Source organism: Oncorhynchus keta, chromosome 36 (genome assembly GCF_023373465.1).
Source record: "Oncorhynchus keta strain PuntledgeMale-10-30-2019 chromosome 36, Oket_V2, whole genome shotgun sequence".
NCBI classification, from domain to species: Eukaryota; Metazoa; Chordata; class Actinopteri; order Salmoniformes; family Salmonidae; genus Oncorhynchus; species Oncorhynchus keta.
Window position 1 is genome coordinate 28145269 of NC_068456.1, and position 14858 is coordinate 28160126.

At 49.9% G+C, this 14858-nt stretch overlaps 1 protein-coding gene and 1 long non-coding RNA gene across 44 annotated transcripts in view; one reads left to right on the plus strand and one right to left on the minus strand.

Annotated features, from left to right (window-relative positions):
- LOC127916548 (uncharacterized) lies at nucleotides 1–13397 on the minus strand. 42 transcript variants are annotated; one of them, XR_008095306.1, is made up of 11 exons: nucleotides 13065–13397; nucleotides 10140–12663; nucleotides 9528–9755; nucleotides 9247–9359; nucleotides 9134–9190; nucleotides 7845–8907; nucleotides 7401–7548; nucleotides 5921–7326; nucleotides 5625–5846; nucleotides 4162–5479; nucleotides 1–317 (listed from the first exon to the last, which is right to left on the minus strand). It is a non-coding gene; the product is annotated as an uncharacterized LOC127916548 (long non-coding RNA). The 42 variants fall into 42 exon arrangements; XR_008095304.1 differs by having other exon boundaries at nucleotides 7845–8964; XR_008095309.1 differs by lacking the exon at nucleotides 9134–9190 and having other exon boundaries at nucleotides 7845–9020; nucleotides 9304–9359; nucleotides 9585–9755.
- Nucleotides 13398–13761: 364 nt separating this feature from the next.
- The window catches only part of LOC118380482 (methylcytosine dioxygenase tet3-A-like), a 115416-nt gene continuing 114319 nt past the window's right edge, over nucleotides 13762–14858 (plus strand). For both annotated transcript variants that reach the window (XM_052498759.1, XM_052498760.1), the window contains exon 1: nucleotides 13762–14045. The gene's annotated coding sequence lies outside the window, so the exon portion shown is untranslated. The remainder of the gene's footprint in view (nucleotides 14046–14858) is intronic.

The following is a 14858-nucleotide window of genomic DNA, read 5'->3' on the forward strand; positions in this document are numbered from 1 at the left end:
AACAGGGAGAGGAGACGGAGAAGGGGGGAACAAGGAGAGGAGACGGAGAAGGGGGGAACAAGGAGAGGAGACTGAGAAGGGGGGAACAAGGAGAGGAGACTGAGAAGGGGGGAACAGGGAGAGGAGACGGAGAAGGGGGGAACAAGGAGAGGAAGGAGGGGGGAACAAGGAGAGGAGACTGAGAAGGGGGGAACAGGGAGAGGAGACGGAGGAGGGGGGAACAAGGAGAGGAGACGGAGAAGGGGGGAACAAGGAGAGGAGATGGAGAAGGGGGGAACAAGGAGAGGAGACGGAGAAGGGGGAACAGGGAGAGGAGACTGAAAAGAGGTGAAAAGGGGGCGGTGAAGAAAAGAGGGGAACAGGGAGAGGAGACGGAGAAGGGGGAACGGGGACAGGAGACGGCGAAGAGGTGAAAAGGGGGTGGAGAAGAGAAGAGGGGAACATGGAGAGGAGACGGAGAAGGGGGGAACAGGGAGAAGAGAAGAGGGGAACAGGGAGAAGAGAAGAGGGGAACAGGGAGAAGAGAAGAGGGGAACAGGGAGAGGAGACGGAGAAGGGGGGAACAGGGAGAAGAGAAGAGGGGAACAGGGAGAAGAGAAGAGGGGAACAGGGAGAAGAGAAGGGGGGAACAGGGAAAAGAGAAGAGGGGAACATGGAGAAGAGAAGAGGGGAACAGGGAGAAGAGAAGAGGGGAACAGGAGAAGAGAAGAGGGGAACAGGGAGAAGAGAAGAGGGGAACATGGAGAAGAGAAGAGGGGAACATGGAGAAGAGAAGAGGGGAACAGGGAGAAGAGAAGAGGGGAACAGGGAGAAGAGAAGAGGGGAACAGAGGAGAAGAGAAGAGGGGAACAGGGAGAAGAGAAGGGGGAACAGGGAAAAGAGAAGAGGGGAACAGGGAGAAGAGAAGAGGGGAACATGGAGAAGAGAAGAGGGGAACAGGGAGAAGAGAAGGGGGGAACAGGGATAAGAGAAGAGGGGAACAGGGATAAGAGAAGAGGGGAACATGGAGAAGAGAAGAGGGGAACATGGAGAAGAGAAGAGGGGAACAGGGAGAAGAGAAGAGGGGAACAGGGAGAAGAGAAAAGGGGAACAGGGAGAAGAGAAGAGGGGAACAGGGAGAAGAGAAGAGGGGAACAGGGAGAGGAGACGGAGAAGGGGGAACAGGGAGAGGAGACGGAGAAGGGGGGAACAAGGAGAGGAGACGGAGAAGGGGGGAACAGGGAGAGGAGACGGAGAAGGAGGGAACAGGGAGAGGAGACGGAGAAGGGGGAACAGGGAGAGGAGACTGAGAAGGGGGGAACAGGGAGAGGAGACGGAGATCGGGGGAACAGGGAGAGGAGACGGAGGAGGGGGGAACAAGGAGAGGAGACGGAGAAGGGGGGAACAGGGAGAGGAGACGGAGAAGGGGGGAACAGGGAGAGGAGACGGAGAATGGGGGAACAGGGAGAGGAGACGGAGAAGGGGGGAACAGGGAGAGGAGACGGAGAAGGGGGGAACAAGGAGAGGAGACGGAGAAGGGGGGAACAGGGAGAGGAGACTGAGAAGGGGGGAACAGGGAGAGGAGACGGAGAATGGGAGAACAAGTAGAGGAGACGGAGGAGGGGGGAACAAGGAGAGGAGACGGAGAATGGGGGAACAGGGAGAGGAGACGGAGAAGGGGGGAACAGGGAGAGGAGACGGAGAATGGGGGAACAGGGAGAGGAGACGGAGAAGGGGGGAACAGGGAGAGGAGACGGAGAAGGGGGGAACAAGGAGAGGAGACGGAGAAGGGGGGAACAGGGAGAGGAGACTGAGAAGGGGGGAACAGGGAGAGGAGACGGAGAATGGGAGAACAAGTAGAGGAGACGGAGGAGGGGCGAACAAGGAGAGGAGACGGAGAAGGGGGAACAAGGAGAGGAGACGGAGAAGGGGGAACAAGGAGAGGAGACGGAGAAGGGGGAACAGGGAGAGGAGACGGAGAAGGGGGAACAGGGAGAGGAGACTGAGAAGGGGGAACAGGGAGAGGAGACTGAGAAGGGGGGAACAGGGAGAGGAGACTGAGAAGGGGGGGAACAGGGAGAGGAGACTGAGAAGGGGGGTAACAGGGAGAGGAGACGGAAAATGGGAGAACAAGTAGAGGAGACGGAGGAGGGGGGAACAAGGAGAGGAGACGGAGAAGGGGGGAACAAGGAGAGGAGATGGAGAAGGGGGGAACAAGGAGAGGAGACGGAGAAGGGGGGAACAGGGAGAGGAGACGGAGAAGGGGGGAACAAGGAGAGGAGACGGAGAAGGGGGGAACAGGGAGAGGAGACTGAGAAGGGGGGGAACAGGGAGAGGAGACGGAGAATGGGAGAACAAGTAGAGGAGACGGAGGAGGGGGAACAAGGAGAGGAGAGGAGACGGAGAAGGGGGGAACAAGGAGAGGAGATGGAGAAGGGGGGAACAAGGAGAGGAGACGGAGAAGGGGGGAACAGGGAGAGGAGACGGAGAAGGGGGGAACAAGGAGAGGAGACGGAGAAGGGGGGAACAAGGAGAGGAGACTGAGAAGGGGGGAACAAGGAGAGGAGACTGAGAAGGGGGAACAGGGAGAGGAGACGGAGAAGGGGGGAACAAGGAGAGGAAGGAGGGGGAACAAGGAGAGGAGACTGAGAAGGGGGAACAGGGAGAGGAGACGGAGGAGGGGGAACAAGGAGAGGAGACGGAGAAGGGGGGAACAAGGAGAGGAGATGGAGAAGGGGGAACAAGGAGAGGAGACGGAGAAGGGGGAACAGGGAGAGGAGACTGAAAAGAGGTGAAAAGGGGGCGGTGAAGAAAAGAGGGGAACAGGGAGAGGAGACGGAGAAGGGGGAACGGGGACAGGAGACGGCGAAGAGGTGAAAAGGGGTGGAGAAGAGAAGAGGGGAACATGGAGAGGAGACGGAGAAGGGGGAACAGGGAGAAGAGAAGAGGGGAACAGGGAGAAGAGAAGAGGGGAACAGGGAGAAGAGAAGAGGGGAACAGGGAGAGGAGACGGAGAAGGGGGGAACAGGGAGAAGAGAAGAGGGGAACAGGGAGAAGAGAAGAGGGGAACAGGGAGAAGAGAAGGGGGGAACAGGGAAAAGAGAAGAGGGGAACATGGAGAAGAGAAGAGGGGAACAGGGAGAAGAGAAGAGGGGAACAGGGAGAAGAGAAGAGGGGAACAGGGAGAAGAGAAGAGGGGAACATGGAGAAGAGAAGAGGGGAACATGGAGAAGAGAAGAGGGGAACAGGGAGAAGAGAAGAGGGGAACAGGGAGAAGAGAAGAGGGGAACAGGGAGAAGAGAAGAGGGGAACAGGGAGAAGAGAAGGGGGGAACAGGGAAAAGAGAAGAGGGGAACAGGGAGAAGAGAAGAGGGGAACATGGAGAAGAGAAGAGGGGAACAGGGAGAAGAGAAGAGGGGAACAGGGAGAAGAGAAGAGGGGAACAGGGATAAGAGAAGAGGGGAACATGGAGAAGAGAAGAGGGGAACATGGAGAAGAGAAGAGGGGAACAGGGAGAAGAGAAGAGGGGAACAGGGAGAAGAGAAAAGGGGAACAGGGAGAAGAGAAGAGGGGAACAGGGAGAGGAGACGGAGAAGGGGGGAACAGGGAGAAGAGACGGAGAAGGGGGGAACAGGGAGAAGAGAAGAGGGGAACAGGGAGAAGAGAAGAGGGGAACAGGGAGAAGAGAAGAGGGGAACAGGGAGAAGAGAAGACGGGAACAGGGAGAAGAGAAGAGGGGAACATGGAGAAGAGAAGAGGGGAACATGGAGAAGAGAAGAGGGGAACAGGGAGAAGAGAAGAGGGGAACAGGGAGAAGAGAAGAGGGGAACAGGGAGAAGAGAAGAGGGGAACAGGGAGAAGAGAAGAGGGGAACAGGGAGAAGAGAAGAGGGGAACAGGGAGAAGAGAAGAGGGGAACAGGGAGAAGAGAAAAGGGGAACAGGGAGAAGAGAAGAGGGGAACAGGGAGAAGAGAAGAGGGGAACAGGGAGAGGAGACGGAGAAGGGGGGAACAGGGAGAAGAGAAGAGGGGAACAGGGAGAAGAGAAGAGGGGAACAGGGAGAAGAGAAGAGGGGAACAGGGAGAGGAGACGGAGAAGGGGGGAACAGGGAGAAGAGAAGAGGTTAGGTCTTTAAAACCAATCAATCCATCAGTCAAACACCCAATCAGTCAATCAACCTACTATATGGTCTGTGGACAGCTCCGGCCACCCCTTCCACAGAGCAGGTTAACGTGGGTCTACAGCACCAGCACCTCTGGGTTGTCTGAGGACGGTCGTCCCAGTATCTCTGGGAAGTCCTCAACGTGCTGAAGGTAATGAACAAGAACCCTGGAGGGAGGGTCACAATACCGCGTGTGTGTGTGTGTGTGTGTGTGTGTGTGTGTGTGTGTGTGTGTGTGTGTGTGTGTGTGTGTGTGTGTGTGTGTGTGTGTGTGTGTGTGTGTGTGTGTGTGTGTGTGTGTGTGTTCACCTACATATGGAGTCATGCCTATAAGAGTTGGGATCAGTCCCTTGTAGAAGCCAGGGATGCCTCCTTCCTTTAAAAATTAAAAATAAACACCACCACTGAGAATCAGTTAATGAGAAACACAAACACAGGTAACAGGTTGAATGTGAAACTGAAAGACAAATAAAGGGATAGGTCAGAACAAATAAAATAGCATAGCTTTAGGTATATGGTCTGGAAGGCATTTCTGATGCCCGTGTAGCGATGATGTCCTTTCATCTGGTAAGCCAGACAGGCTCTGATCACATCAAGAGGGTACGTACATATCACTGCTGTCATCCCTGAGCAACAATAACATGGTAAGATGAAATATACTAACCAACAACTGTTGGTGTTTTGTTGAAACTATTGTTGTGGAAAAATAATCAGGAGTAAGGAAGTATCTTCTCTGCATTATACAAGCCTCCATTTGTCTTTTCTGGATTCTCCCTCCCTTCCATGAAAGAGGCCCTTTTCACCACGGATCTTCTCTCACCTGCCATAGCACCGACCACGGGCCTGTGGATGTGTCCAGAGACGCCCAGCTGTTTACTGAGGATCTTCTCTCACCTGCCATAGCACCGACCACGGGCCTGTGGATGTGTCCAGAGACGCCCAGCTGTTTACTGAGGATCTTCTCTCACCTGCCATAGCACCGACCACGGGCCTGTGGATGTGTCCAGAGACGCCCAGCTGTTTACTGAGGATCTTCTCTCACCTGCCATAGCACCGACCACGGGCCTGTGGATGTGTCCAGAGACGCCCAGCTGTTTACTGAGGATCTTCTCTCACCTGCCATAGCACCGACCACGGGCCTGTGGATGTGTCCAGAGACGCCCAGCTGTTTACTGAGGATCTTCTCTCACCTGCCATAGCACCGACCACGGGCCTGTGGATGTGTCCAGAGACGCCCAGCTGTTTACTGAGGATCTTCTCTCACCTGCCATAGCACCGACTACGGGCCTGTGGATGTGTCCAGAGACGCCCAGCTGTTTACTGAGGATCTTCTCTCACCTGCCATAGCACCGACCACGGGCCTGTGGATGTGTCCAGAGACGCCCAGCTGTTTACTGAGGATCTTCTCACCTGCCATAGCACCACCACGGGCCTGTGGATGTGTCCAGAGACGCCCAGCTGTTTACTGAGGATCTTCTCTCACCTGCCATAGCACCGACCACGGGCCTGTGGATGTGTCCAGAGACGCCCAGCTGTTTACTGAGGATCTTCTCTCACCTGCCATAGCACCGACTACGGGCCTGTGGATGTGTCCAGAGACGCCCAGCTGTTTACTGAGGATCTTCTCTCACCTGCCATAGCACCGACCACGGGCCTGTGGATGTGTCCAGAGACGCCCAGCTGTTTACTGAGGATCTTCTCTCACCTGCCATAGCACCGACCACGGGCCTGTGGATGTGTCCATAGACGCCCAGCTGTTTACTGAGGATCTTCTCTCACCTGCCATAGCACCGACCACGGGCCTGTGGATGTGTCCAGAGACGCCCAGCTGTTTACTGAGGATCTTCTCTCACCTGCCATAGCACCGACCACGGGCCTGTGGATGTGTCCAGAGACGCCCAGCTGTTTACTGAGGATCTTCTCTCACCTGCCATAGCACCGACCACGGGCCTGTGGATGTGTCCAGAGACGCCCAGCTGTTTACTGAGGATCTTCTCTCACCTGCCATAGCACCGACCACGGGCCTGTGGATGTGTCCAGAGACGCCCAGCTGTTTACTGAGGATCTTCTCTCACCTGCCATAGCACCGACTACGGGCCTGTGGATGTGTCCAGAGACGCCCAGCTGTTTACTGAGGATCTTCTCTCACCTGCCATAGCACCGACCACGGGCCTGTGGATGTGTCCAGAGACGCCCAGCTGTTTACTGAGGATCTTCTCTCACCTGCCATAGCACCGACTACGGGCCTGTGGATGTGTCCAGAGACGCCCAGCTGTTTACTGAGGATCTTCTCTCACCTGCCATAGCACCGACCACGGGCCTGTGGATGTGTCCAGAGACGCCCAGCTGTTTACTGAGGATCTTCTCTCACCTGCCATAGCACCGACCACGGGCCTGTGGATGTGTCCAGAGACGCCCAGCTGTTTACTGAGGATCTTCTCTCACCTGCCATAGCACCGACCACGGGCCTGTGGATGTGTCCAGAGACGCCCAGCTGTTTACTGAGGATCTTCTCTCACCTGCCATAGCACCGACCACGGGCCTGTGGATGTGTCCAGAGACGCCCAGCTGTTTACTGAGGATCTTCTCTCACCTGCCATAGCACCGACCACGGGCCTGTGGATGTGTCCAGAGACGCCCAGCTGTTTACTGAGGATCTTCTCTCACCTGCCATAGCACCGACTACGGGCCTGTGGATGTGTCCAGAGACGCCCAGCTGTTTACTGAGGATCTTCTCTCACCTGCCATAGCACCGACCACGGGCCTGTGGATGTGTCCAGAGACGCCCAGCTGTTTACTGAGGATCTTCTCTCACCTGCCATAGCACCGACTACGGGCCTGTGGATGTGTCCAGAGACGCCCAGCTGTTTACTGAGGATCTTCTCTCACCTGCCATAGCACCGACCACGGGCCTGTGGATGTGTCCAGAGACGCCCAGCTGTTTACTGAGGATCTTCTCTCACCTGCCATAGCACCGACCACGGGCCTGTGGATGTGTCCAGAGACGCCCAGCTGTTTACTGAGGATCTTCTCTCACCTGCCATAGCACCGACTACGGGCCTGTGGATGTGTCCAGAGACGCCCAGCTGTTTACTGAGGATCTTCTCTCACCTGCCATAGCACCGACCACGGGCCTGTGGATGTGTCCAGAGACGCCCAGCTGTTTACTGAGGATCTTCTCTCACCTGCCATAGCACCGACTACGGGCCTGTGAATGTGTCCAGAGACGCCCAGCTGTTTACTGAGGATCTTCTCTCACCTGCCATAGCACCGACCACGGGCCTGTGGATGTGTCCAGAGACGCCCAGCTGTTTACTGAGGATCTTCTCTCACCTGCCATAGCACCGACCACGGGCCTGTGGATGTGTCCAGAGACGCCCAGCTGTTTACTGAGGATCTTCTCTCACCTGCCATAGCACCGACCACGGGCCTGTGGATGTGTCCAGAGATGCCCAGCTGTTTACTGAGGATCTTCTCTCACCTGCCATAGCACCGACTACGGGCCTGTGGATGTGTCCAGAGACGCCCAGCTGTTTACTGAGGATCTTCTCTCACCTGCCATAGCACCGACCACGGGCCTGTGGATGTGTCCAGAGACGCCCAGCAGTTTACTGAGGATCTTCTCTCACCTGCCATAGCACCGACCACGGGCCTGTGGATGTGTCCATAGACGCCCAGCTGTTTACTGAGGATCTTCTCTCACCTGCCATAGCACCGACTACGGGCCTGTGGATGTGTCCAGAGACGCCCAGCTGTTTACTGAGGATCTTCTCTCACCTGCCATAGCACCGACCACGGGCCTGTGGATGTGTCCAGAGACGCCCAGCTGTTTACTGAGGATCTTCTCTCACCTGCCATAGCACCGACTACGGGCCTGTGGATGTGTCCAGAGACGCCCAGCTGTTTACTGAGGATCTTCTCTCACCTGCCATAGCACCGACCACGGGCCTGTGGATGTGTCCAGAGACGCCCAGCTGTTTACTGAGGATCTTCCTGTATTTGTCAAAGGCCATGAACTGGATAGCTCCGTAGGAGAGTATCCTGACCATCATGGCCCCATTGCCTTCATAGAGCCCCAGGTAACCCTCCTTTCTTGGCACGACACGGAGAGTAGCTACCACACCTCGAGGAGAGAGTGAAGGAGAGAAATAAGCAAGATGTCATAGTTTAGTTTTCGCTGCAACCAGGTGGTAGAAGAAGGAAAACCCGTGTCAGATGTCCATGGGAGGGGTGATACATGAGTGACACTGACAAACCAACTGACAAAAGACACACATGTTTACATGTTCAGTAACACTTCCACCGCAGCAGAGTTATCCAGTTCTTACCCAGGTCTTTGTCGTGGGGACTGTTGGCTTGCAGTAAGATCTTCACTCTGTCCAGAGGAGCGAGGGTGTATTTGGCACTTCATCCTGCTACACCTAAACACACCCAGACAGATACAGACACCCTCAACATGAGCATATCTGGGCTAGACTAAGTAAAATGACCATTACATTAATCTGAAGAATTATCTGTTGGATGAACCCAGACCATAAACACGTTAGTTTGGATAAATGCATATTACATCACTTTGGACAGGTCATGGGGTTTCTTTCCATGTTCACCATCTGACTAATAAGACAATCTTAGTTACAGAGAACAGAGTAATAGCCTCAATATAACTGGCAGATGGATGATGATACACACAACCTGTTATAGCAACAGACCTTGACTACCGTCATGTGACTTCTCCAGGCACCGTATCTACTGTATAGACAACAGACCTTGACTACCGTCATGCGACTTCTACAGGCACCGTATCTACTGTATAGACAACAGACCTTGACACCGTCATGTGACTTCTACAGGCACCGTATCTACTGTATAGACAACAGACCTTGACACCGTCATGTGACTTCTACAGGCACCGTATCTACTGTATAGACAACAGACCTTGACTACCGTCATGTGACTTCTACAGGCACCGTATCTACTGTATAGACAACAGACCTTGACTACCGTCATGTGACTTCTACAGGCACCGTATCTACTGTATAGACAACAGACCTTGACACCGTCATGTGACTTCTCCAGGCACCGTATCTACTGTATAGACAACAGACCTTGACTACCGTCATGTGACTTCTACAGGCACCGTATCTACTGTATAGACAACAGACCTTGACACCGTCATGTGACTTCTCCAGGCACCGTATCTACTGTATAGACAACAGACCTTGACACCGTCATGTGACTTCTACAGGCACCGTATCTACTGTATAGACAACAGACCTTGACACCGTCATGTGACTTCTACAGGCACCGTATCTACTGTATAGACAACAGACCATGACACCGTCATGTGACTTCTACAGGCACCGTATCTACTGTATAGACAACAGACCTTGACTACCGTCATGTGACTTCTACAGGCACCGTATCTACTGTATAGACAACAGACCTTGACTACCGTCATGTGACTTCTACAGGCACCGTATCTACTGTATAGACAACAGACCTTGACCACCGTCATGTGACTTCTACAGGCACCGTATCTACTGTATAGACAACAGACCTTGACTACCGTCATGTGACTTCTACAGGCACCGTATCTACTGTATAGACAACAGACCTTGACTACCGTCATGTGACTTCTACAGGCACCGTATCTACTGTATAGACAACAGACCTTGACACCGTCATGTGACTTCTCCAGGCACCGTATCTACAACAGACCTTGACACCGTCATGTGACTTCTCCAGGCAACGTATCTACTGTATAGACAACAGACCTTGACACCGTCATGTGACTTCTCCAGGCAACGTATCTACTGTATAGACAACAGACCTTGACACCGTCATGTGACTTCTCCAGGCAACGTATCTACTGTATAGACAACAGACCTTGACACCGTCATGTGACTTCTCCAGGCAACGTATCTACTGTATAGACAACAGACCTTGACACCGTCATGTGACTTCTCCAGGCACCGTATCTACTGTATAGACAACAGACCTTGACACCGTCATGTGACTTCTCCAGGCACCGTATCTACAACAGACCTTGACACCGTCATGTGACTTCTACAGGCACCATATATACTGTATAGACAACAGACCTTTTATTTAACTAGGCAAGTGAGTTAAGAACACATTCTTATTTTCAATGACTGCCTAGGAACTGTGGGTTAACTGCCTTGTTCAGGGGCAGAAGGACAGATTTTCATATTGTTAGCTCAGGGGTTTCAATCTTGCAACCGCTCTAACCACTCCACGAGTAGCCTGCCTGTTACGCGTAATCCAGTAGAAGCCAAGGTAAATTGCTAGCTAGCATTAAACTTATCTTATAAAAAACAATCAATCATAATCACTAGTTATAACTACTAATCCAGTTTAGCAGGCAATATCAACCAGGTGAAATTGTGTCATTTCTCTTGCGTTCATTGCACGTGCTTCTACACCTGCATTGCACGTGCTTCTACACCTGCATTGCTTGCTGTTTGGGGTTTTAGGCTGGGTTTCTGTACAGCACTTTGAGATATCAGCTGATGTACGAAGGGCTATATAAATAAATTTGATTTGATTTAGTCAGGGTATATGCAACAGTTTGGTCTGTCTGGCTCATTGCGAACTAATTTGCCAGAATTATGACAGAATTGAAGGTTGTGCAATGTAACAAGAATATTTAGACTTATAGATGCCAGCTGTTAGATAAAATACAGAACGGTTCTGTATTTCGCTGAAATAATAAACGTTTTGTTTTTGGAATGATAGTTTCCGGATTCGATCATATTAATGACCAAAGGCTCATATTTCTGTGTTATTATGTTATAATTAAGTCTGACTTGATAGAGCAGTCTGACTGAGCAGCAGCAGGCCTGTAATCATTCATTCAAACAGCACTTTCGTGCGTTTTGCCAGCAGCTTTTCGCAAGCACAGCGCTGTTTATGACTTCAAGCCCATCAGCCTTATGGCTGGTGTAACCAATGTGAAATGGCTAGCTAGTTAGCTGGGTGTGCGCTACTGTTTCAAACGTCACTCGCTTTTAGATTTGGAGTAGTTATTCCCCTTGCGCTGCAAGGGCCACTGCTTTTTTGGAGCAGTGGCTGTTGTCGATGTGTTCCTGGTTCGAGCCCAGGTAGGGGCGAGGAGGGGGACGGAAGCTATACTGTTACACTGGCAATACTATAGTGCCTATAAGAACATCCAATAGTCAAAGGTATATGAAATACAAAATGGTATAGAGAGAAATAGTCCTATAAATACTCATTTTAAAGTCTCATGTAAAAAGGAACCACCAACTTTCATATGTTCCCATGTTCTGAGCAAGGAACTTAAACGTTAACTTTTTTACATGGCACATATTGCACTTTTACTTTCTTCTCCAACACTTTGTTTTGGCATTATTTAAACCAAATTGAACATGTTTCATTATTTATTTGAGGCTAACTTGATTTTATTGATGTTTTATATTAAGTTAAAATAAGTGTTCATTCAGTATTGTTATAATTGTCATTATTACAAATTAAATTAAATACATTTTTAAAAAATGTTAAAATCTGCTGATTAATCGGTATCGGCTTTTTTGGTCCTCCAATAATCGTTATCGGCATTGAAAAATCATGATCGGTCGACCTCTACTCCAGGCACTGTATCTATATTTGTATATAAATAATAACCTGCACATTCTGTGCCAGTTTCCCTAACCTGCATTAAAGCTGGTATCCAGCCGTTTATGCAACAAACAACCAACACCGTTTCTTTCCCTCGGACATCATTGCACGCCATTTTGTTTTCCCAGAATTCTGGATGCTCCTCTCCCCTGTTTCATCAACAAAACAAAAACAACAACAAATGCGCTGGGGGTGAACAGTGCTGTTTCACCTGATGCTGACTGAACAGTGGTGCGGATTTCAGCTTTAAGCTTAGTCCTGGACTAAAAAGAATCGCCATTGAGCATGCTTTTTAATCCAGGTCCAAGACAAGTCAGCTTAATCTGGGTCTGTGAAACCTACTCACAAACTCATTATGCCTATATCGCTCTGCCAAGGTCTAGGTGTTTAAGTTGTCAGAACTCTGTAGACATATACCCATTTCTTCTGGATCTCTGGTGAGTTTTAATTTAGATGATAGTAGTCTTATTGCCAGATGAATTGCCTGCACACTATGCAGCTCATCAGAACCAGGGCTTGTGTCACTGGATGTGTACTACTGTATGTTCTGTATTGTATTTCTGTATTAGCATCACTAGTGAAGTCTGCAGCCGCCCTTACCTCCGCCCTTACCTCCAGCCTTACCTCCAGCCTTACCTCCAGCCTTACCTCCAGCCTTACCTCCGCCCTTACCTCCGCCCTTACCTCCAGCCTTACCTCCAGCCTTACGTCCACCCTTACCTCCACCCTTACCTCCAGCTACGAAGGAGCGGACAAAGTGATAGTCCCCCTGAGTGTGGTCGGGGATCACAGGACGACCACGGGTGAGACTGCATCTTCCGTTGCCATGACGTGTGAGTTCAATCAGGACCCGAATGCATCCATAACTATGCAAAGAAAAAAACACAACAGCTACATTACATTCTCAGCATTAAAAAGGACAACGCTCGACGTCATTATCAGACCAACAATATAACTTACTAACACTGACATTCTGCCTTGCCTTGAGAGGCACATAATTATGTGAGGCATAACGTCGTAAACTGTTGATCAGTAAAACAATGTATAATCAATACATCATTTGGTTAGCTGGCTAGTCACGTGTCAAAACAAAAAAAATAGCTAGTAGTAGCTAGCTGTCATTGAAGTCGAGTTATCGTGCGTTACTAGCAGATGAACGTTAAATAGTCAACTAGCTACAATTTCGAATCTCTACTGGACTGTTCAAACACTGACTCACAGTTCAATCGACTGTTGCTGTACTAATAACTTATATTAGCCATCTTACCCACTGCTAGGTCAGCACTGTCAGATGAACAACCGTTGCAAAACAAATCTCGCCAGCGTTAGCATTTGCAGGTAGCCTCCGTCGCTTCCTGATTCCCAGAAGAAACCTGCCTTGCGGGCACTCGTGGAGACAACCTCACCGAGCGACAATTGTGAGTTCAGTTTCTGGCCACTATTTTTTGCGAGAAATGCGTAGCTAAAGAATAGCGAAATGTGATTAGGCAAACAGCAATACAAAAAACAACTGGCTACCGGTTAAATGTATGTATGAAGGGTTAAGGCACATGTTTTTATGATCACTAACAACTGGTGCCCTTCGTGTGCACAGATCCACTGTCTCATGCGAATGACGTCATTGGCAAATAATAAAAACGGCATAATTAAACCATAAATGTGTCAATTAATAATATGTCAACAACTGCCTAAACACTTAATCATTTCCTACATATAGGGTCAAATAGTACTTTTGTGGAGCAGGTTAGTGTTTTTAAGGTGTTATTATTACACAGTTCTAAAACATATTTTAAAGCTGTTATTATTACACAGTTGTAAACCATACAGAATATGAAGCAAAACATTAGCTTGTTAAAGGTTATCTAGGGTTTGAAGTAGTTTGATAGTAGTTTGTTACCTCTACTCATTAGAGAAAGTAGACAAATGCTCCATTCCAGGTTTTCCCAATGACCCTTCACTCCAGAGCTGAGTTGACTCGAGACCGTAGGTCGCGTCTGGGAGAGGAGGGAGAGAGGGCTTCCCCGAATGGATTGACACAAGAAGGATTTACGCTTTAAATTGTGTTTTATTCAGTATGGCTATATACGTGTTGATAAAAACAGTATTGGTAGATTGTGTCAATGTATCAGCGTTGTAAAGAAGAGCTACTAACCAGCCATATTTTCCGAGTGAAACCAATACAATGATCGTCAGTGTCTATCAGGAGTGGAATATTATTAGCAATTCAGACAGTGCATCTGTCTCTCTGGTATGTAAAGTATTTGAGCTGCCTTTTAAAGTCAACGTGTAAATAACATATAAACCAACAACACGTATGTTATTTGTGACATTCACGAATAGCTTAGCCAGCCATCCAATGCCACGAGTGTCAAATACTCGATATTTTTCGGACATTCGGTCAAGTGCAAGAAAATCTACTCGACGCGGCAAAAGTGTTGCAAGCTGGTTACAACATTGTCATTACGCTTCCGTCTGAAACTCGTGCAGTAAAAAAGTAGGCCGCGAGCCAAGTCCGGTGTTGTGTGGCAGCCTATACTTTTTAAAGGGCTTCACTTCTGCCTTTTAACTGTTAAATGGCTTAACCTAAATATAAAATAAATACCACCGCCATGCGGAAGAAGAAGGAGCGTTTTGAGATTTTAGCATGTTGATTAATCATGCAAATATATTATTGATATTGCAATTAATCCTTTATTTATAGGAAAGGGTTATTGTGTATTATGTTAACTACATGGTAATAACATGTCTCTACTTCACGGATCATTGCTTTGACAAGGTGTTGTGTGTTGTAAACTGTTTAGTCGGCTAAGCCAAATACGGACCGTATTTGGCACGGCAGGCCCGGCGCCATTCCTTTCGTTAAAGGGACACAGTAGGGAAAACTGCAGTAGCCTAAAGTGGGCTCACAAGGCGAGTTTATTGAACATGATCAGTTGAAAGTGAAAGACGGCTGGTAACTCGACAATCTTCAACACTATACAATTAACCCATATAGTTACACCTGATACCTCATACGTGTTCTATTTGCAGTCACACGCTTCATTGCCCGAATGCAACACCA